Source organism: Rhinoderma darwinii, unplaced genomic scaffold (assembly GCF_050947455.1).
Source record: "Rhinoderma darwinii isolate aRhiDar2 unplaced genomic scaffold, aRhiDar2.hap1 Scaffold_901, whole genome shotgun sequence".
In the NCBI taxonomy this organism is placed as follows: domain Eukaryota; kingdom Metazoa; phylum Chordata; class Amphibia; order Anura; family Rhinodermatidae; genus Rhinoderma; species Rhinoderma darwinii.
In genome coordinates this window covers 20,496-44,000 of record NW_027464473.1, presented here as the reverse complement: position 1 = coordinate 44,000, position 23,505 = coordinate 20,496, and the positions used below count along the sequence as shown (strand labels likewise).

General features: G+C 46.8%; 1 long non-coding RNA gene across 1 annotated transcript; it reads right to left on the bottom strand.

Annotated features, from left to right (window-relative positions):
* Window positions 1–13,327: 13,327 nt before the first annotated feature.
* On the bottom strand, window positions 13,328–21,891 carry LOC142732350 (uncharacterized). Its single transcript, XR_012879548.1, has 4 exons — window positions 19,900–21,891; window positions 19,609–19,786; window positions 15,846–16,178; window positions 13,328–14,189 (listed from the first exon to the last, which is right to left on the bottom strand). It is a non-coding gene; the product is annotated as an uncharacterized LOC142732350 (long non-coding RNA).
* Between the last annotated feature and the right edge of the window lie 1,614 nt (window positions 21,892–23,505).

Below are 23,505 nucleotides of genomic sequence, written 5' to 3'. Positions count from 1 at the left end.
TCCTCAACTTACCACCCTCAGTCCAATGGACAAATTGCAAGGATTAACCAAATTATGGAGAACTACCTGCGCCACTTTGTCTCCAGAAGACACGATGACTGGGTGCAGCTGTTCCTGTGGGCGGAGTTCTCTTATAATAACCATACCAGTGAGTCCACCACCTCCAGTCCGTTCTTCATAGTCTACGGCCAACATCCTCGAATACCCCTGCCCGGCTCTACTATGTCTCAGGTGCCTGCAGCCGACTCTACCTTCAGGAACTTTCTGCAGATATGGCAGCAGACACGATCTTCTATTCTGCTGGCGGTGGCCCGCATGAAGAGAAAGGCAGACACTAGAAGACGAGAACCTCTCCAGTTTCTTCAAGGTACAAAGGTCTGGCTGTCTTCCAGGAATATCCGGCTGAGGGTGCCATCTTGCAAGTTTGCTCCCAGGTTCCTTGGACCCTTCGAGATTCTACTACAGATCAATCCTGTGTCGTACAAGCTTCGACTGCCTCCTACCCTCAAGATCCCTAACTCCTTCCGCGTCTCCTTGCTGAAACCCGTGGTTCTGAACCGCTACTCCAGGACTCCTAGTTCCGCAGTGGCTCCTGGCGGTTCATCCAGAACTTTTGAAGTGAGGGAGATCCTGGCCACCAAGAAAGTAGGAGGCAGGACGTTTTACTTGGTGGATTGGAGGGGATTTGGTCCAGAAGAGAGGTCTTGGGAGCCAGAGGAGAACATCGATGCTCCTGTCCTCGTGAAGAAATTTCTTTCCCACTATGGTACCAAGAAGAGGGGGCGTAAGAGGGGGGATACTGTTAAGTCTATGGCCGGGGGTTGTCGTTCAGACTTACCCCTTGACGATCCCAGCCATGGACATCTCTCTTCTCGGCGTCAGCTCCCTCCAGGGAGACGCCGGCACTCTCTTCCGTGTCCTCGGACTCTTTCCCGCAGGGCGTGCGCGCCCGCGCAAGCACGGCCTTAAAGGGCATGTACGCGTCCAGCTGTCAAACATCAATTATCAGCCCAAATGGCTGCTGAACTATTTAAGGGGCTCTGCCATTGGTTCCTTGCATGAGCGTTGTTGTATACCCTAGTTTGTCTTGCAACTGGTGTCCCAGTGTTTTCCAGTTCCCAGTGTTACCCGTTCCTGCTGCCTGTACCCTGTGATATCGTATCTACAAGTGAAAGTCAAGTCGTGCCTTCCGCTGCATCCACGGTGTCACCTACTGTGAAAGTCAAGTCGTGTCTTCCCGCTGAATCCACGGTGTCATCTGCTGTGAAAGTCAAGTCCTGCTTCCGCTACTGTCTACATTGCCTCAGGTACCCGTTCAGAACTATAGACATTGTTTTGAAAGTTGTTGACCAGCTGCTATCCCGCTACGCGGTACGGCCCAGTGGGTCCACAACCCACGCCGTGACACTAGGTGCTTGATTTTTTACACCTATGGCAAGGGGACTGAATGAAACACCTGAATTCAATTATTTAGGCTGGGTTCACACGGTGTGTGAACCTAAGAGGTGTGTCCAAATAATTTTGCCGTATAATCAGTGGCGTAATTACCGCTGTAACAGCCATAGCGGCTTCTATGGGGCCCGCGGTATGATGGGGAACGTGCCTCCAGCCGGCACGGCCACCCCCCATGCCTGGAGGCTCCGCTAGCAGCCGCTATGGCTGCTACAGCGGTAGCGACACCACATTCAATAGTGTCTGCGTCCTTCGGATGCAGATACTATTAAACACTATGACAGAGCAGGGAGACATCTCTCTGCTCTGCCATAGGCTACTGTATACAGTGGCGTAGCTCTAGGGGTCGCAACGGTTGCAATTGCGACCAGGCTCCTAAACCTTAGACACACAGCGCTCACCCCGCTGGTCCCACTTCCTGAATGCTGTCAGCTCCGTGCTCCAGCATTCACTCTTCCGTGAGCGGCTCATCGCAGGCAGGCGCCATGTAGTGACGTCATCGCCTGTCTGCGCCGAGTCACTTACAGCACATACTGGAGGAGAAGGAACCTCCACCTGTCGTGGGAACGGGGATAGGTAAGTAATTATGTTATTATTTTTCTATTAGGCACTATGGAGCATTATACTGGGTAGGGAGGGGGGCTGATATGGTGGCTGTTATAGGAGCATTTTACTATATAGGGCAGCATTATACTGTATAGGGGCATTATACTGTGGGGGCAGCTATGGGGGCATTATACTGTGGGGATAGCTATGGGGGGCATTATACTGTATGGGACAATATACTGTGGGGACAGCTATGGGGGCATTATACTGTGGGGACAGCTATGGGGGCATTATACTGTGGGGACAGCTATGGGGGCATTATACTGAGGGGACAGCTAAGGGGGCATTATACTGTGGGGACAGCTATGGGGGGCATTATACTGTATGGGACAATATACTGTGGGGACAGCTATGGGGGCATTATACTGTGGGGACAGCTATGGGGGCATTATACTGTGGGGACAGCTATGGGGGCATTATACTGAGGAGACAGCTAAGGGGGCATTATACTGTGAGGACAGCTACGGGGGCATTATACTGTATGGGGGCATTATACTGTGGAGACAGCTAAGGATTGTATTATACTGTGGGGGCAGCTATGGAGGCATTATACTATGGGGGCATTATACTGTATGGGGGCATTATACTGTGGGGACAGTTATGGATGGCATTATAATGTGGGGGCAGCTATGGGGGCATTATATAGTGGGGCAACAATGGGTGGCATTATACTGTGGGGGCAGCTATGGGGGTATTATGCTGCATGGGGGCAGCTATGGGGTATTATGCTGTATGGGGGAATTTGTTTGGCCATTTTACTGCATAGGGGCATCTGTGTGGGCCTTATACTGTATGGGGGCATTATACTGTATGGTACCAGCTATGGGGGCATTATACAGGGTGTGTATGAACAGGAATTGGGTGGGATTAGAGGCATGGTTAAAAGAAAAAAAATTCCGCTGCGCACCACATCGATTGTCCCTCTTTGTGATACCTGAAAGTATATCACAGTCTACAGAGAGGGCTGTATAGGGAGGCTGTATAACAATGTCTACAGGGGGGGGGGGTGTATAGCACTGTATGGGGAGGCCATATAGAACTGTCTTCAGGGGGGCTGTATAGCACTTTCTATAGGGGGGGCATATAGCACTGTTTACTGGGGAGGCTGTGTAGCACTGTTTACTGGGGAGGCTGTTTAGCACTGTCTACTGGGGAGGCTGTGCAGCACTGTCTATGGGGGGGGGGCTGGATGGCACTCTTTACAGGGGGCACTATCTACAAGGCCAGGCTGTGTGTGGCACCTAGGGGAGGGGGCCCAGTCAAAAGTTTGCTATGGGGCCCAGTGTTTCCTAGTTACGCCCGTGCGTATAATGTAGGTGATCATAATGAGATGTCTGCTGAGAAGTGATCTCTCTGCAGAACGGAAAGAGTCAGTCTTTTGTGGATAGTGGATTCTTTGTTATATATATATGTAACCTGCCAGAGTAATTCTGCGTGTGATGATGAGATGAGTGCAGAAAAGTGATCCCTACAGAACAGGAATTTCAGTATATTGTGAGGCTTAGGGGCCAGCGGATTTGTCGCAAATGTAACGTATTTCAATATGGAAGGGTTGAAATCCAAGGTGAATTCGCAGCAGAAGAAACACGTGGATTTTCTGTGGATTCACCAGAGATTTGCGACAAAAACCCATAGCGGAAAATTTCTGTCCTGTGTGAACCTGGCTTAAATGTTTGATGGCTGCCATGTTGTGCAAATGTATCTGACATAAATAAGGAGTTCAAAGCACCCAGAAATGTCTATTATAGTTGGGACCAGTGGCGTAGCTATAGGGGTCGCAGCAGTCCCAATTCCGACCAGCCCCCGAAGCCAGGGGGCCCACCGCACCACATAAATGAAAAGTTACTATAGTAACTGGGGCCTACGTAATAAACTACACGGGCCCGTTACTATAGTAACTGACAGTACCTACCCCTCGTTCCGGAGCGCAGCGGAGGTTCTGACGTCACAGCGCTGTGCGCAGCGCATGATGTCACGACGCTATGTGCTGCGCACAACATCCTGACCCTGGATAGAGTCAGGACCTCCGCTGCGGCCGAAGAGTAGTGTAAGTTTAATACCACTGTCTGCTGGAGCTGATGGGTGGGGGTCCAACTCCAATCGTATGAGCGCTACTTCCCTTTCATTCCGGTCACTTTCTCACACTGCGTATCGCCGACACAGACGTGTCAGCGATTAACACTGTGAGCAAATAAGGGAGATGAAGGTGAAGCTGTGCTTGTATGAGCACTGCACCCCTTTCAAAACAGATGTTTGGCGGGGGTCCCGGGAGTCGGACCCCGATTCATCAGCTATTGATGGCCTAATCCTGAGGATATCCTGAGGATAGGCCATCAATATTTAGGGACTGGACAACCCCTTTTAAGCCTACCGTGTGTTAGGCTTAGATACAGGACCCTAGCAGACAGTAATTTTATACTGTATAAGATTACTTTCCGCTGGACCATGTATCTAAGCCTACCTTAGGCTTAGATACGGGGTTCAACAAACAGTATTACACATGCACATGGGCCCTGTGTCACAAAGTGTCTGTGGACCCACTGGGCAGTATCGCCTTGGCGGTAAGGCAGCTGGCCAACAGGGAGCAGGTGATTGTCTATAGTTCTATAGGTACCTGTGGCAACTCAGACAGCAGCAGGGCAGGCTCAGCTGGGACTTAGGTAGCAGACGGACGTCAGGCGAGGTGAAGCAGGTCAGATGTAGATGTAGCGCAGCACGACATTGGCACAGCTCCGTTCTAGACCAGGAAGGTATGGATTGCTAGGAACAGGAACTGGAAACAAGTATAGGTACAGGGACAGGGACTGGAACAGGAAACACGCTAGGAGGCCATCACATAGACAAACTACAGGGAACACAACAACGCTCAGGCATAGAACCAGGGGGCTGGACCCCTCTTATAGACCAGGGTACTCACAGGTCAAAGTTCGTCCATGAGGTCTGGTGCGTGCGCTGCCCCTTCAAGAGCGGGCACGAGAGTGCGCGCGCACCCTACGGAATCCAGCAGAGGTGAGTGGACGCGAGCGCTGGCATCTCCTAATGAGGAGACTGGGGCCAGCGCTTGCCGACTCATGGCTGTGGCTGTCAGGGGGAGGTTGGAGCTGACATCCCGCAGCCACGGACATTACAGTATCCCGCCTCTTACGCCCCCTCTTCTTGGCACCAGAGTGAGAGTAAACTTCATCAGAAGAGTAGGGGCATTGAGGTTCTCCTCTGGCTTCCAGGACCTCTCTTCAGGACCAAACCCCCTCCAATACACCAAATAAAAAGTCTTTCCTCTCACTCTCTTGGTGTCCAAGATTTCCTTGACCTCAAAGATGACCGAGGGACCGCTGGAGGAAACCGCAGGGCTGGGAGTCTTGAAATTGCGGTTCAGGATCACAGGTTTCAGGAGGGAGACATGCAAGGAGTTGGGAATCCTGAGGGTAGGAGGCAGCTGAAGCTTGTAGGCGAAAGTATTGATCTGCTGCAGAACCTCGAGTGGTCCGAGGAACCTGGGGGCAAATTTACCTGACGGCACCCTCAGTCGGATATTCCTGGATGACAGCCAGACCTTAGTGCCTGGAAGAAACCGAGAAGGCTCTCTTCTCCTTGTGTCAGCCTTCCGTTTCATGCGGTCCACTGCCATGAGGATGGAGGATCGAGTCTGCTGCCAGATCTTCAAAAAGTCTCTAAACATGGAGTCAGCTGCAGGTACATCGGAAGTATCAGGCACCAGGAGAGGAATTCGTGGGTGCTGGCCGTAGACAATGCAGAACGGTGTATTCCTAGTAGACTCGCTGGTGTGATTATTGTAGGAGAACTCCGCCTACGGGAGCAGCTGCACCCAGTCATCATGCTGCTTGGAGATCAAGTGGCGTAGGTAGTTCTCCAAAATCTGGTTGATCCTCTCGACCTGACCATTAGACTTAGGATGGTAGGCAGAAGGAAAGTCCAACTTCACGCCAAGAATTCCGCAGAGGGCTCTCCAGAACCTCGAGGTGAACTGAGCACCCCACCCCCCCCGATCAAACACAATATTCTGCGGCAAGCCGTGCAGGCGGAAGATCTGTTGGATAAATAACCTGGCCAACTGAGGAGCAGAAGAAAGACCGGTCAGAGGAACGAAGTGGGCCATCTTTGAAAATCGGTCCACCACCACCCAGACAGCACTGCATCCAGCAAGAGAGGCACGTCTATGATAAAGTCCATCGCTATATGCTGCCAGGGAGCATTGGGCACAGGCAATGGCTGGAGCAGACCAGCAGGACTGGAGTGGGTGGCCTTGTTGGCTACACATACAGCACAGGAAGAAACGAAGTCCACAATATCCTTGGGCAGAGTGGGCCACCAGAAAATTCCGAGCAATCAAATCCCGGGTTTTACGTAAACCCCGCGTGACCTGCCAGTCTAGAGGATTCTTCCACGATTCTTCCACGATCAGCCAGGCGCACAAAAGTCCTCCCTGGAGGAATGCCCCCAATTTTCAGGGGATTGACCGACAATGCAAGATGGATCGATAATATTCTGTGGACTCACAATGGTGTCTTCTGTCTCGAAAGACCTGGACAAGGCATCGGCCCTCACATTCTGGTCGGCCGGGCGATAATGAAGCTCAAACTGGAACCTTGCAAAGAATAGTGACCACCTGGCCTGACGAGGGTTCAGCCGTTGGGCCGTCTGGAGGTAGGTCAGATTCTTGTGGTCCGTAAAAATCAAGATCGGATGAGCTGTGCCTTCTAGTAGATGTCTCCACTACTCCAGAGCCAATTTGATGGCCAGTAACTCCCGATCCCCAATTGAGTAGTTGCGTTCTGCGGAAGAGAAGAGCTTGGAAAAGTATCCACATACCCTTGACTTGCCCTTGTGACCTTTCTGGAACAGGAGTGCACCAGCACCGACAGAGGATGCGTCCACCTCTAACGGGAACTGCAGAGAGACATCCGGATGATGGAGGATAGAGGCTGACGTGAAGGTACTCTTCAGGCTATTGAATGCGGACTCTGCCTCGAAGGTGCTACACCTTGGCGTTCATACCCTTCTTAGTAAGATTAGAGATGGGAGAAGTCAGTGAAAAGTTCGGAATAAACTGCCTGTAAAAATTAGCAAATCCCAAAAAGCGCTGTATGGCCCTCAAGCCTTGAGGGCGTGGCCACTCCAGGACAGACTTTACCTTTTCAGGGACCATCTCGAGACCACGATTCGAGACGATGTAGCCCAGGACGGGTAGAGCATCCTTGTCAAATACGCACTTCTCCAACTTGGCGTACAGACAATTCTCCCTTAGCAGAACCTGACGTCCATCACGGGTGTTAAATGCAGTCTTCCATTCATCTCCCTGGCGAATCCGGCCTAGGTTGTTAACCCCACGCAGGTCTAGTTTAGAAAAAAAAATTGCACCACGTATATGATCAAACAGTTCGGAGATCAGTGGCAAAGGATAATTATTCTTCACCGTGATCTGGTTGAGACCACGGTAGTCGATGCAAGGACGAAGAGAGCTATCTTTCTTTTTGACAAAGAAGAACCCAGCTCCTGCCAGGAAGGAAGACTTACGTATGAGGCTGCTTTCTAAGTTCTCTTTCACATAGGACATGGACAGAGTCTCTGGCAAGGAGAAAGGACACACCCTACCACAGGGAAGGGATGCACCAGGGATCAGTTCAATAGGGCAGTCATACGCCCGATGTGGGGGCAATGTCTCCGACCTCCCACTTGCTGAAGACGTCCGAAAAGGCAGCATAATGACCCGGCAATCCTGCCAATGTCCGAGGCAGAGAAGGCTGAGCCGAACGAATCCGCACCAGGCATCGACCTTGACACTCAGGGCCCCAATGGAGAACCTCTCCAGAATTCCAGTCCAGAACTGGGGCATGCAGATCGGAGCCAAGGCAGGCACAGCAACACATGGTTAACAGCTTTGGGCAGGACATAGAACAACAGAATTTCAGAGTAAAGGGCTCCCACTTGGAGCCTCAGCGGCTTGGTCACGGCTATAACTGGGCCTGGCAGAGGTAGTCCATTCACTGAGGCAACCGTCAACGGGCTCTCGAGAGGCGTGGTGGGTAATTGACGAAGGTCCACCAGACCTCTACGGATGAAATTAGCAGCGGATCCAGAGTCCATATACGCAGAGACCTGATGCGTTTTCTTGCCGGACACTATGGTCACAGGTATGGACAATTTAGACGGAAGTCCATCTTTACCCAAGGTCGTCACTCCAAGCAACCCTAGGTTTTGGGATTTTTGGGGGCACAGGCGCACAAGATGACCATCGAGACCGCAATAAAGACAGAGTACAGATGTGCGTCTGCGTTGTCTCTGTTGAGTACATAACTTACACTGGTCCGTTATTACCGACTTCTTATGAGGATCGACATCGGGGGACAGCAGGGGTTGCTGCAAAGTAGGAACCAGACAAGGAAGGGCTGTCTCCCGTTGAACCTCTTAGAGGCATTCACAGATCCGTATATTAATCCGGGCAGACAGAAGGATGAGGTCATCCAGGATAGACGGCTGATCCCGGGCAGCAAGTTCATCTTTAATTCTGGAAGATAGTCCATGCCAGAATACAGCCACCAGAGCCTCATTGTTCCATAAGAGCTCTCCCACCAGGGTGTGGAAGTGGATGGCGTACTCACTCATGGAGGTGTCTCCTTGGCGTAGGTTAATCAAAGAGGCCGCTGCAGATGAGACCCGTCCAGGCTCCTAAAACACCATGCGAAAAGTCTGGAGGAAGGCAGGGAAGTCACGGGTCTCTGGTCCTTGTCTCTCCCAGATAGGGTTCGCCCATGCAAGAGCCTTGCCAGTGAGGAGAGAGATGATGAAAGCGACTCTGGCACCATCAGACGAAAAAGTCCTAGCATACAGGCTGAAATGGATCTGGCATTGATTAAGAAAACCAGGACAGGTACTTGCTTCTCCATCATAGCGGTCAGGAAGTGGCAAAGAAGTACGTGGGTCAATACTGCCAAGAGGTGTAGTCTGAGGATCAACATTGCCAGGAGGTGTAGGAGGAACGGCAGCTTATGCCTCCTGCCGACGTGCAAGAATGTTCAACGCCTGGAGGAGTTGGTCCTGTCGAGACCGGAGGTCCAGCATATCCGCTCGCATCTCCTGTGACGTCGTCATAGTCTTGGATCGACCAGCGGGGTCCATGGCCGGAGCGTACTGTCACGAAGGGTCTGTGGACCCACTGGACCGTACCGCCTTTGCGGTAAGGCAGCTGGCCAACAGGGAGCAGGTGATTATCTATAGTTCTATAGGTACCTGTGGCAGCTCAGACAGCAGCAGGGCAGGCTCACCTGGGACTTAGGTAGCAGGCGAGACGTCAGGCGAGGTGAAGTAGGTCAGAAGTGGATGTAGTGCAGCACGACTTTGGCACAGCTCCATGCTAGACTAGGAAGGTATGGATTGCTAGGAACAGGAACTGGAAACAAGTATAGGTGCAGGGACAGGGACTGGAACAGGGATTGGAACAGGAAACACACTACACCGCGTTCCAAATTATTATGCAAATGTTTTTGTTCGCTGATTTTCCTAAATAGTCGATGCAAATGACAGTCAGTATAATCTTCAAGCCATCAACCGTTGGAGTATAATGCAAATTTTATTGAACAAATCTCCTAACGATAACAGATTTTTTTTTAGACGTAAAAAACTCAAAATGCACTGTTTCAAATTATTATGCACAACAGAGATCAAAACATTTTAAAGGTTGTAAAGGGAACTAAAATGGTCATTTGTTGAATTTGCAGCATCAGGAGGTCATATTTACAGAAATCAAAATAAAAAAAAACTTAGCAGGCCAAGTTACATGTTAACATATGACCCCTTCTTTGATATCACCTTCACAATTCTTGCATCCATTGAATTTGTGATTATTTGGACAGTTTCTGCCTGAATATCTTTGCAGGATGTCAGAATAACCTCCCAGAGCTTCAGTTTTGATGTGAACTGCCTGCCACCCTCAGATATTTTGCTTGAGGATGCTCCAAAGGTTCTCAATAGGGTTGAGGTCAGGGGAACAAGGGGGCCACACCATGAGTTTCTCTCCTTTTATGCCCATAGCAGCCAATGACAGAAGTATTCTTTGCAGCATGAGATGGTGCATTGTCATGCATGAAGATAATTTTGCTACAGAAGGCACGGTTCTTCTTTTTGTACCACGGAAGAAAGTGGTCAGTCATAAACTCTACATACTTTGCAGAGGTCATTTTCACACTGTCAGGGACCCTAAAGGGGCCTACCAGCTCTCTCCCCATGATTCCAGCCCAAAACATGACTCCGCCAACTCCTTGCTGACATGGTGGCCATTCACCAGCCATCCACTATTCCATCCATCTGGACCATCCAGGGTTTCACGGCACTGATCAGTAAACAACACGGTTTGAAAATTAGTCTTCATGTATTTCTGAGCCCACTGCAACCGTTTCTGCTTGTGAGCATTGTTTAGGGGTGGCCGAATAATAGCTTTATGCACACTTGCAAACCTCTGGAGGATCCTACACCTTGAGGTTCGCGGGACACCAGAGGCACCAGCAGCTTCAAATACCTGTTTAATGCTTTGCAATGGCATTTTAGCAGCTGCTCTCCTAATCCTATTAATTTGTCTGGCAGAAACCTTCCTCATTATGCCTTCATCTGAACTAACCCGTCTGTGCTCTGAATCAGCCACAAATCTTTTCACTGTACGATGATCACGCCTAAGTTTTCTTGAAATATCCAATGTTTTCATACCCTGTCTAAGGTATTGCACTATTTCATGCTTTTCGGCAGCAGAGAGATCCTTTTTCTTTCCCATATTGCTTGAAACCTGTGGCCTGCTTAATAATGTGGAACGTCCTTCTTAAGTAGTTTTCCTTTAATTGGGCACACCTGGCAAACTAATTATCACAGGTGTCTGAGATTGATTACAATGATCCAAAGAGCCCTAAGACACAATACCATCCATGAGTTTAATTGAAAAACTAATAATTAAATGTTTGACACTAAAATCCAATGTGCATAATAATTTGGAACATGGTGTAGGAGGCCATCACACAGACAAACTATAGGGAACACAACAACGCTCAGGCATAGAACCAGGGGGCTGGACCTCTCTTATAATCCAGGGTACTCACAGATCAAAGTTCGTCCATTAAGTTCGGTGTGCGCGCTGCCCCATTAAGAGCAGGCACGAGCAAGCGGGCACAGCCTACGGGATCCGGCAGAGGTGAGTGGACGCGAGCGCTGGCGTCTCCTGAGGAGGCTGAGGCCAGCGCTTGCCGACTTGTGGCTGCGGCTGTCAGGGGTAGGTTGGAGCGGACAGCCCGCAGCCACGGACATTACACCCTGTATCTAAGGCCCTGTTCACATCACCGCTGCCCATCCGTTGAGGGATTCCGTCTGAGGTTTCCGTCGCATTAACCCATCAACAGAAAGGCAAACGGAAACCTTAGCTTCTGTTTGCATCACCATTGATCTCAATGGTGACGGAAACTTTGCTAATGGTTTCCGTTTGTCACCGTTGTGAAGGTTTTCCATTGTTTTAGTGGAATAAATAGCGCAGTCGACAATGCAATGGACAATACAATGGAATCCTGTCACAACGGTGACAAACGGAAACCTTTAGCAATGGTGAGGGAAATGAAAGCTGAGGTTTCAGTTTGCCTTTCAGTTGAGGGGTTACCCGACGGAACTCTTCAACGGAAGGGCTGCGGTGATGTGAACAGGCCCTTACTAATGTTTTTTTTGTGTTTTTTACAGGTTCGGTCATTGGACTACGTCAGATTCGAGGACTACTTCGATGACGCCTTTTTTTATTCTCAATAAAATGGTTTATTTATTTCAATAAATCTATTTTTTCTATGTCTTTGTATTTTTTTTAAAAACTTTATCTCTACCGCCTTAGTAATGGCCGCTGACTGATTGACAGCGTCCATTACTAAAGTGGGGCTTAGTGTTAGCCGGTGAAAAGGCTAACACTAACTCCCATTATTACCCTGGTACCCACCGCCACCAGGGGTGCCGGGAAGAGTCGGGTACGATTCAGTACCCGACCATCTGCAGTGATGGTCGAGCACTGTGGCGGCCGCATGCTGGTATTATTAGGCTGGGAAAGGCCAAAAACAGTGGCCCTTCCCACCCTGGTAATGCTAGCCTGGTGCTGCTGTGGTTATGAAAAATGGGAGGGAACCTTACGTAATATTTTTAAAAAAAAAATAATTGGAATGCTTCCCCCATTTTTATAACCAGCCAGATACAACACAGCAGCAGCAGGAGTATTCTCTCATGTTTAACAAGATGTGATTTATCTGTAAAACATGTCTCACATAATGAACATGAATACGACTTCTCCCGTTTGAATTCTTTTCTTTGTAAAAACACCTGAGATTTTTGTGAACTGTTTACCACACTGAAACCTTTTACCCCCTTTCTGAGCCGTTCTTGTGGTAACTATCTGCGTTTGGTCAGTAGACGGTTCCTCATGATTTGTGAAATTATATGATTGATTTACTGTGAAGTTCTGGGTGTACATTATGAGTAATGAGGTTTTCTCCTGAAGAGTGCTGGATGATATCTTCATCTTCTACTTTATAATTTATCGATAACATGAAGTTTACTGAGATTTTCTGTTAGGATTAAAAACTTGTTTTGTGATTTTGTTTCAAAATAGTAAAGTTGACAAATGTATAATATTTAGAGTATGTGCACACGATAACTGCAATTACGTCTGAAATTACATAGCTGTTTTCAGGAGAAAACAGCTCCTGAATTTCAGACGTAATTGCATGTACTGGCGTTTTGCGGGGCGTCTTTTACGGCCGTAATTTAGAGCTGTTCTACATTGGACTCAATGAAAAACGGCTCCAATTACGTCCCAAGAAGTGTCCTGCACTTCTTTTGACGAGGCTGTAATTTTACGCGCCGTCTTTTGACAGCGACGTGTAAAATGACAGGTTGTCGGCACAGTACATCGTAAAGCCCATTGAAAGTAATGGGAAAATATTTGCCCACGTATTGGAGCCATTTTTTCAGACGTAATTCGAGGCGTAAAACGCCTGTATTACGTCTGAAAATAGGTTGTGTGAACCCAGCCTTATATTTGGCAGGAAACACACATACAGTGTTTTGAGCCAAAGTCAGAAGTGGGTCAAGCAGGAAGAAGTTTAAGCCATGCCTTTTGAATCCACTCCTGGCTTCAGCTCAAAAACTATATGTGGGATTCCAACCTTATAACGCTTTGTATAACACTTTAAAATAAATCCATGACAAAGTCCAGGGTTTACGTTTACACTCAGTCCCCCACTTTTAATTTATTACATAAAGCTCGACTTGATAAAACATTTTTTTTTTTAAAAGCAGAACCTTGTCTGGCAATGAAGCCTGTCCTCTTCCAACACATTTGGCCCTTCAAATACTATTAAGACATACAACATCTTAACTTAATAATGTTATAGGCAATTGAATATTGGCCACAGTCTATATTTAACAAAATGTGTCATGAGACAAAGCACACATCTCTATAACGGTCCTCACCAGTTTGTGTGTGGATCCTCTTTCATCTGGGAGATGGTGCTTGTAACCCAGGGCAATGCTTGGAACAGCAGATTTAGAGGCAGCCAGATGAATAGGCCAGAAGTCAGGACAGGCAGCAGACGTCGTTATGGGTATGGATAGCAATAGGTCAAGGCAGGCGGCAGGCAAGGATAGTACAAGTTCAGGGAGAGATCACAATGGGAAATCCAGACAGAAGGCAAGGTAACAGGGAAAACTGGGTACAGGGAAGCTCACAGGGATAACTTGGTTGAACAAGCAAGGATCTGAGGGAGGAGGATCCTTAAATAGGAAGTTTTAGGATTTTGGAACACGCTAGCCCTTTAAGAATGGAAGAGTCAGCGCCTGCGCACATCGTGGATGATGGCCGTGGAGGGAGGTGAGAGATGCAGTTACCTGATGACGCCCAGCTCCTGCAGAGCATCAGGATCGGGGGAGTGGAGCTCCGGACGAGCATGAGGGAATGGAGGTGCAGGAACCGAAGCAGAAGCCGTGGAAGCAGCGGGGAACAGCGCGGCAGCCGTTACAATCTCAGGCTGAATTCACGGACATGATAATGAGGTCTGTATATCCTAATAGCTGCATAGTCACCAGATTTTAATTATATAGATCATCTTTGGGATGCAATGGAATAGACAGAGTGAGGTTATTAATCAGAATCTGTAATAAAGGCTGTCAGTACATTGTTATATCATTCCACTAAGTATTCAGGCTGTTCTAAGGGGAAAGAGGGTCCTATCAAGTACTAATAAGGTGGACCTAGTGAAGTGGCCCCATTCAAGTTTTAGCCATGTGACAAGTTAATTGCAAATTGTTGTTCTATTCCTCTGCCAACCTACATGTATTTGCTCTTGTTTTTCTCAGAACATATGATATTGGGTAATAAAATAATTGATATATTTAACTCTGATGAAGTGGAAGAGAGATAGAGGGGAAACTCTGCAGATAGGTGTGGACTACCAGGACGTTTATAGTCTATTGCCAGTCAGAAACTGGTTAAAATAGGTGCTTCCTAATAATCATGGATCTGTTGTTTTTTAATCCAATATGAAAACAACAAAAAAAAAACACTTTTAAACCCACTTTGAAAACTTCTTGAAGACCTTTAAAGGGTACCTAATTTTTGGACGATTTCTCTGAATAATCTATCATATGTGTGTACAGTATAACACTATCTCTGGCATTATATGACTTGTATACGGCACTCTATTAGCAGTCTTTCCTCTGCACGCTCTATCTTTAATTCTCAGTTTTCCTTCATATAGTGGATGGAGCCTAACTACTATCATGTTGTCTATACACTGCACACATAGAGCAGAGAATCATCCTGGTCCACTATTTCTCTGTAGCACACCCTTAGAAACTGCAGTAGCATCGAGAACATCATAGAACAGTAAGGAGTGGTGTAGCGGAAAATCCAGCACTTGGGTGACATATAACTCTTACCAGCAGCCTATGTCTCCTCTCGTAACACAGAGGTTTTTTTTTTAGTAATTATTCTTCCCCATTCGATTTGTCTATTCACCCTCCCCACTAGTTCTCCCTTCCCCCTTAGTTTTTTATACTGCCCACCAGCTTTCTCTGTGTGCGTTCACAGAATCACATGACTACACCTCAGCTAGCTAATGTAATCCCCATCATCCCTGTATATGTGTAATCCCCATCATCCCTGTATATATGTAATCCCCATAATCACTGTAGATACCATAAGTAAACCCATCATCCCTGAATATATGTAATCCCCATCATCACTCTAGATACCATCGGGGCGGGCACTGAGGAATGACATGAACACCAAGAAAATGGTGCTGGCATTGAGACATAAGCAAAGAATGAATGGGGCAGGAATTGAGGAGGCTGTGGACCAATAGGATGCCTCAAACCCAGGTATACATCAAAAGTCCCAGGTTTGAGGCATCCTATTGGTCCACAGCCTCCGCAATGCCCCCCCCGTTCAACTCTTTGCTTACACCTCAATGCCCACCCCATATTCTTCGCGTTCGTGCTATTTCTCAGTGCTCGTGCACTGCCCTCCCCGAAAAATATAGTGTCCCTGGAAAACCCCTTAAAATATAGAACTATAATGAGGATCTTTCTTCTCAGCTGTTATTATTAGGGGATTTGTAATGGTTGAACCAAATAAATGACAATGTATATGTCACGGACACTGGGTTTGTGGACCCACTAGGCCGCTCCGCCATAGCGTGGAGGCAGCTGACCAGGTCACAGTCTATGTGAAAGTAAGATGGCAGACAGTAATGCTTAGGTACCTGAAATAGTACGGGCGGTGGCTGTGGCTTCAGCACGGATGGAGGCAGGTGCGGAAAGTGGCGCCAGACGTGGCGGGCAGTATCCGATGAGCAGATGGCACTTGACGTGGCAGAAGACACTTGACGTGGCAGATGGCACTTGACGTGGCAGATGACACTTGACGTGGTAGAAGACACTTGACATGGCAGAAGACACTTGACGTGGCAGATGGCACTTGACGACGTGGCAGATGGCACTTGACGTGGCAGATGGCACTTGACGTGGCAGATGGCACTTGAACACGGGTAGGCACGGGAACAATGTGGAATACAGGAACAGGGCACGGGTAACAGCTGGAACGGGAGACACTAAGGGACCATTTGCGAGACAGACTGGGAAAGACTAACAACGCTTAGGCAAGGATCAGAAGGGCTGGGGTATTCTTATAGAGCAGGAAATCATGTGGGTTAATGATCATTGTTTTCATGTGCGCGCTGGCCCTTTAAGAGCAGGCGCGAGCGTGCGCGCGCACCCTACGGGACCCAGCCGGACAGAGCGGAAGTGAGCGCTGGCATCTCCTAGGAGGGAGACGCAGGCCAGTGCTCACAGATCCATAGCTGCGGGCGTCGGGAGGTGAGTGAACCCGACGGCCCGCGGCCATGGGCGCTACAGTATAAAGGAAATCACCAAAATGTATGTGTTTTTAATTTCAATTTACTCCTAAAATAATGCTCAACCGGTTGAGGACTGCCCGCTGCGTGTACATATTTATTAAGCTTGCTGCCTGAGCAGTTGGGCAGCTGGATGTTGGAGACGGCCAGGAACCCTGGAGAGAAGACAAAAGTGTTTTCTACAGCTTCTGTATTCTCTGTATTCACGTACATATGGCTCAAAGAGCGCTGGGTATAGAATAGAGGTCGCTGCCTCTATTGGTCCCGGTTGTCATGTGACTGGTCACATGATTGCCGAGATTATGGTAGGAGGAGGCTGCTGCTGGGTCTAACTGAACCCAGCACAGCCCTATCAGTGACAATAGTCACTAGAAGGGTATGTTCACACAGGGTGTATCCGCCCTGTGCGCCACAGGGAATTACGGACGAAAAACCGCACCAAATTGTGGTGCAGTTTTTCAGCCGAAATGTTCGCTGCAGAAAACTGCCCTGAAAAAACCCCACAAAAACTGATACCATAGCAAAGCGTCCCTCCGACATCCTTCAGCTCTGGGATAAAGTTTAATTCCATGTGACCGCTGCAGTCTGTGATTGGCTGCAGCAGTCACATGGGTTGAAACATCATTCCATGAGGCCTGGACAAAAAAAAAAAAGACTTCTGGTTAAGAATTTTTTTTTCTGAGTTGTTTTTTGCGTCGGAATCGCTGCCTTGCAGCCGCAAAAAAACTGCAACATCTGCTATTTGTTGTGGGTTTTACCTACCTTTGAATTCAATGCAGAAAACCTGCAACAAATAAGCAGCGATTACGCAAATACAATTGACATGCTGCGGACTAAAAAAACGAAGGTCAATTTCTGAGCGTTTTTTCAGCTCATTTATGCAGCGTGTGGATGAGATTTGCTCAGATCTCATCCACTTTGCTGCTACTGTATTATGCTGCGGATTTTTCGCAACGAAATCTGCAGTATTTACGCTACGTGTGAACTCACCCTAACAGGGCTGATCTTCCCGTCTGTTCAGCGGCAGTTACAGAGGAAAAGTATAGTGCAATAAAAATAAAATGAAAAAATAAAAGTTCTCCAAGTGATGGAACGTAGAAAAATACTGATGGAAAATAAAAAGTTAAAAAACAAAAATAAAAATTACACAAAAACCCATGTATGTGACTAGCGTTAAAGGTCGGCATGGGTCGTGCTCACGCGGGATGAGCGCGCTCCATACCCAGCGGGTGTCGGTTGTGCAATACTCTCTTTGATTATGCCTGTTTATCCCCTTAGATAATCACTGTAAATTGCAGTAAAAACGCATACGTATTTTTTTAGTGTGGTTTCAACCGCAACTTAACCGCAATGTCTTTATACACCCCAGGACTAAAAAGATATTTAAAGGACTTGTGTGGTGTTATATGTAATATCATCAAAAGTAGGTTATTAAGTGCTCAGTTCATAACCTCTGCTGACACAGAAGATACATCTGTTTTACCTAAGAAATGCAGATCTTTGGCCATCAAAGGACTTCCACTGTCAGGCAAATGTTTAATTGGCCCTTTCCTCACCAAGTTGCGAGATGTGTTGATTAAGAATCTGTCACTAGGGCCTGTATCTAGCATCAGATAACCTTCTCACCCAGGGTTAGAAGTAATTGCCCACACATCCTGACCAAACATCTAAAGCTATGCAAATGGATAACTGTGGTGTGTCTGCCATGTGGACCAGGTGAAACATGTGCCAATGGCCTATGCTTAAAGAAAATATGATGCATCAAGGCAAACCCCATCATATTTGATATTTGTAGTGACCCACATAGCTAGTTATGATCAGGGGAAATAGCCCTCATATACTGTATATGTCAAATTCACATCCCTACACCAAGAGGAACTACCTGGTATTGGCTAAAAACATGGGCCTATTATAGTGGTGTTTGATATGCCCTGGTTGGTAAATGTCTACACAGGTGAATGCAGGTAATATTATATTTCTAGGGGATTCCTGCAGGAACACATGCCCATTTTTATGTTTCTCTATAGAAATACAACTGTGTAATGGGAGGAGTACGCTTCATTATCATATGAACAGCCTCCTCTCAGTGACATCACCAGCCAGTGAACTGGAGGGGAAAAAATGGGTTTAAAATGCCAGGAAAATAGAGGGTCAGTGTCAGTCGTTGGGGATCCATATCTCGGTTGGAGTGACTGCCCATATTTTCAGCTGTCCCCACAGCCAGGATATCGCCGCTGTACATCAGTAAGGTTTTGTTCTGTTTCTTTTATCACTTTTATTTTTATAAACTGAATGCATTGTAACCGTATGCATATTTTTCATCTTTTAATCTGACAACTATTTTATGTATTGCACTGCACTATTGTGTATTCAATTTGAAATATTAATAAGTCTCTTCCATGTAGTCTTACAGAACTTAATCTGCCGAAGGTGAAGAACGTTACCTGTATTTTATGTTCCATTTAGATAATCTGTGCTATTGTAACTGGTGTTAAGGGAATATAGAGACATAGGCCCCTATTGCCTAGATAAGTATAAGTGGTGGTAGCATACTGCGGTATAAATGAGCAAAATATGCGCCGAGCCACACAGACCGGAAAAGCAGATGGATCTCCTCCACTCGTCATTGGAATGGGGTTAGGCGAGTATTTTATTATTTTTATTAGGCATTATTGGTGGTGTATGAGAATATTATACTGCGAGGGGGCAGATATGGTGGCATTGTACTGTGTGAGGGACAGTGTCGGAGGATATATTATATACAGCAGGCTAAGGGGATCTATATCAAATGGCGTGGCATGCAAAAGGAGGTGTGGCCTAAAAATTGTTCATTAACCGTAAATCGAGGTTACGTGTTCAATTAATCGTTATTTTGATTTAAATCATAAATCGCCCAACCGTAGCTGGTGTCCCCCCAAATACTGATACTAAGCCTAGTGCATGACCAGATTCATAGAACACCTTGTAGAGAACTTCTATGTGCAGTCACAGCTCCCTCAGGTCCTGCACTATGTATAATACAGTGTCTGTAGTGTTACTGTAATGTACAACTAAGGAGTAACCCAACCTTAACAAAACTCCCAATTCACTTTCTAAATTCATTATTACTTACCGGTGGTAACGCCTCCTGGAATTTCCTCCTCCACTTCACTGTTACACAGTTGATCGCCCCTCACACGGTTGATCGCACCTCACACGCTCTTCCTCATCCACCACTTTAATATTAGTCAGATCTTCCCGATTTCACATACGTAACAATTCAGTACAAGACAGCAGAGAGCGTGAAGAATCTAACAGATCAACATAAGAAACCACCAAAATCTATGACCACATCTATGACCGCAGGCCCAAAAAGCTCCACACCCCCCTATATAGATCTGGTATAGAGCTCAGCTTCATCTACCTGATGATTCTCTGGGACATTGTGATTTTCCTCTGGACAGTCCTGGGGATACAGAGGACTGGGACATCTCTCTGGTGGATTTCTCCTACTGGATCCATCTGTAGGAAACACACAGTGACTAAATACATGACTAATGTATATCTGTCTGTATATCAGACACTTCTCTCTACACTTCTATGTTTACTGATCAGAGCCGAAATTACAATGTTGAGGTCCTCACTACCGGTGTCGAGGTCCCTGTGCCTTGAAAGCTGCAGGCTTAAAGTTGCCTACCAGAGTAGATGGTGAGGTGTCAACGGCTCCCTGCTCTGCCTTAGTATAAAATTGTTTCCTTGACCTCAGGGAAAACAAGTCCGATCCAAGGAAGCCGCACCTCGCAACTTACAGGACTTGAAGGATCTTCTGCTAAGGTCATGGGGCCAGATACCACAAAACACCTTCAGAGGTCTTGTGGAGTCCATGCCTCGATGAGTCAGAGCTGTTTTGGCGGCACCTAAATAATATTAGGCAGGTGGCTTTAATGTTATGGCTGATTGGTGTAGACCTTAGTTTTGTGAACTACTAGTCTAAAGCCGGCCATACACTCTACATAGCTGTCATCGTTCCTCACCTCCTCCATATACATGAACGCTCGGTCAGTGTGTATGTGTTTTCAATAGGAAGTAAGCCACTACCAGACTCCTCTGATAGGGACTTATCTATTAACAAAACGATCTGGCATGCTAAAATTCCACATCCCGGCATCTTCCATCCAGGGAGAGTTGGGAAGTAGCCATATACATTAGAAAATCAGCAGGTCCGGCCAACATACTTCTAATGTGTATGACCAGCTTAGCACACTGGCAGAGATTAATGACTGGCCGTAACATACACCTGGTACAACTGCCCATCCTCAACACTACAAGAGCGGCATGTCACAGAACATGATTTTCCCTCCCCACAAATGTGCACAGATGTGTAAAGTAATGGCCCCCACATCACAAAATTATAGCAGCTGATCTCAATGTCTGTGGTGGGCTGATTTTAACCCATTCCGGCATCGCTCCTTACATGTTCCACACATTCAGGTTGTAAAACAAGGAACGTGTGTTCAGAGCTCAGGCCACTGGACCCCCAGCATGTCGTTATGTAGCTGGAGTATAGTGTTCCAAACCTGTCCACATCCAAACCCTCCGTACAAGTTATTGAGCGGAGTCCAGGAGAGGAGTCCGGCGGGAATGAGAGCATGAGCGTTATACACATGAAGCCTCGCTTTACTGCACTCGTACAGTGTAAGGGTATGTGCACACAATAACTGCAGAAAACAGCTCCTGAATTTCAGACGTAATTGCTCGTACTCACGTTTTGCGGGACGTCCATTACGGACTTAGTTGGAGCTGTTCTTCATTGGATTCAATGAAAAACGGCTCCAATTACGTCCCAAGAAGTGTCCTGCACTTTTTTGACGAGGCTGTTATTTTACACGCAGTCTTTTGACAGCGACGCGTAAAATGACAGGTCGTCGGCACAGTACATCGGCAAACCCATTGAAATGAATGGGCAGATGTTTGCTGACGTATTGGGGCCATGTTTTGAGGCGTAATTCGAGGCGTAAAACGCCTCCATTACGCCTGAAAATAGGTCGTGTGAACCCAGCCTAATGCTCTTGGCTTCATTTGTACCAAAGGACACTCTTTTATAATCTGTCTGGTAAATGGAGCGCTATGGATTTATTGGACATATACAGAAAACGTAGGGATCTGACGTGATGTGAAAAGTGACGAAATTGTGGAGCTCCTACATTGCATGTTATTGTACACACGTGTATATGACGCTATTAAGTCTTTAACCAGTTCAGGACCAGGCTATTTTGAGCCTTTAGGACCAGACACATTTAGCCCTTTTTAGCACGTGTTAGTTAAATGATAACTTTTTTATTTGTTGGGCTAACTACGTTATTTTTGCGGTGTTTTTTTCCGTAGACAATGCAGGTATCTTTTTTAATAGTTTTTATACACTTTTTGCTATTTTAGAATTTTTATTCTTAAAGTTTGAAAATAATAGTAAAAAAATACTTTTTACTTTTCAGCAATTTTTTTTTATAACATAGTTTTACCCTAAAATAGCCCTTTTATTTGTGATCGCCATTGTCTACCGTAAATTTTAATATATTACATGTCTATATTAGGATAATTGGGTCAGCGCTAGCGTTACAACAATGATTGGCGGAGGGGAACGTTTTTTTTGGGGTGGGTTTCTAATGTATTTATTATTTTTTTTGCACTTTAATTTTATTTTTTTATTACTATGGTCTGTCCCTCAAAGGTCCGGTAGTTCTCCATCATGACCTCCTCGTACAGATCCTTGTGTCCTTCTAGATACTCCCACTCCTGCATGGAGAAATAGACAGTGATATCCTGACACCTTATAGGAACCTGACACACACAATGATACAGTCACCTCTCCAGTCAGCAGCTCAGTCATCTTGTAGATCAGTTTTAAGATCTTCTTCTTATTGTTCTTCTCATGTATCTGGGAGTGAGGGGAAGGCTCTGTGACGGGGCTCGGACTACTGCTCCATCCTCCTGACTCATGGATGATGGGAGTCGTACAGTCACCCATTGTCTTCTTCAATATTGTGTACTCCTGTGTATGGAGAGAGACACTTAGAGAACTGAACACAGTATTCCTCCCTCAGTCGAAAGATGGAGATTGTGACCACGCTGTATAGAGCTTTTATAGTTTCTATATAGAGGTCATACTGATCCTCCTGGTTCTTTGTCATTCTCATTGCTCTACAACATTACTATTGCTGAATTGGTGACATGACAAATAACTGACCATATTGGTGGCTGATCTTCAGCTTTTCTGCTGTTGGTTTCTTGACGTCACTTGAAAGGTCTGGACGCTGTTATACAGGACACTGGATTCGTCCTATTACTTCCTATTATGTATTGTCCCTTCCCTATGTGTGGCTTGTTCTATAATGTAGAAAAGTTTACTTCTCCACTCAACAGGTAGATGATCTCCAAGGTGAAGTTTAATATTCTTCTGCTCATCTCATTCCTATCCTTGTGCATCCTTGGTGGGTCATTCAGGAGAAGGAACATTGTGGAAGAGTAGAAGATGCACAGTCTACCATATGTATGCACGACTGGAGCCGGAGTTCCAGGGTGAATACCTCTGTGACAGATGTGAGTATGTTGTTCGCCTGGAAGCTCGCATTAGAGATCTGGAGGAGCAAAATGCAACACTAAGGGCGATAGAAAATCTTGAGTGAGGAATGCTGCTGACTGAGCAAGCAGTTAGTGGGGTAGAACTGGAGGGTGAAGACATGGGTCAGCAGGATCAGGCAAGTAGCTGGGTTAATGTAGTTAGGGGCAGTAGAAAGGGGTCAAAGAAAAGGAAGACCAATCCTGTTTCTGATATTCCAAGCAAAATTGCCAAGTTGGGTGATGAGGCGAGTGTGTCGGTCTCAGAAATGGCAGCCTTAGTGGATATTGATCTCCCTAACAGCCGGGAGAACAGGCCAGCTAGTAGTCGGCGGGATTGTAATGCAGGTAAGGCAAGACAATTGGTAGTTGGAGGGGATTCTATAATCAGGAAGACAGATAGAATAATTTGTCG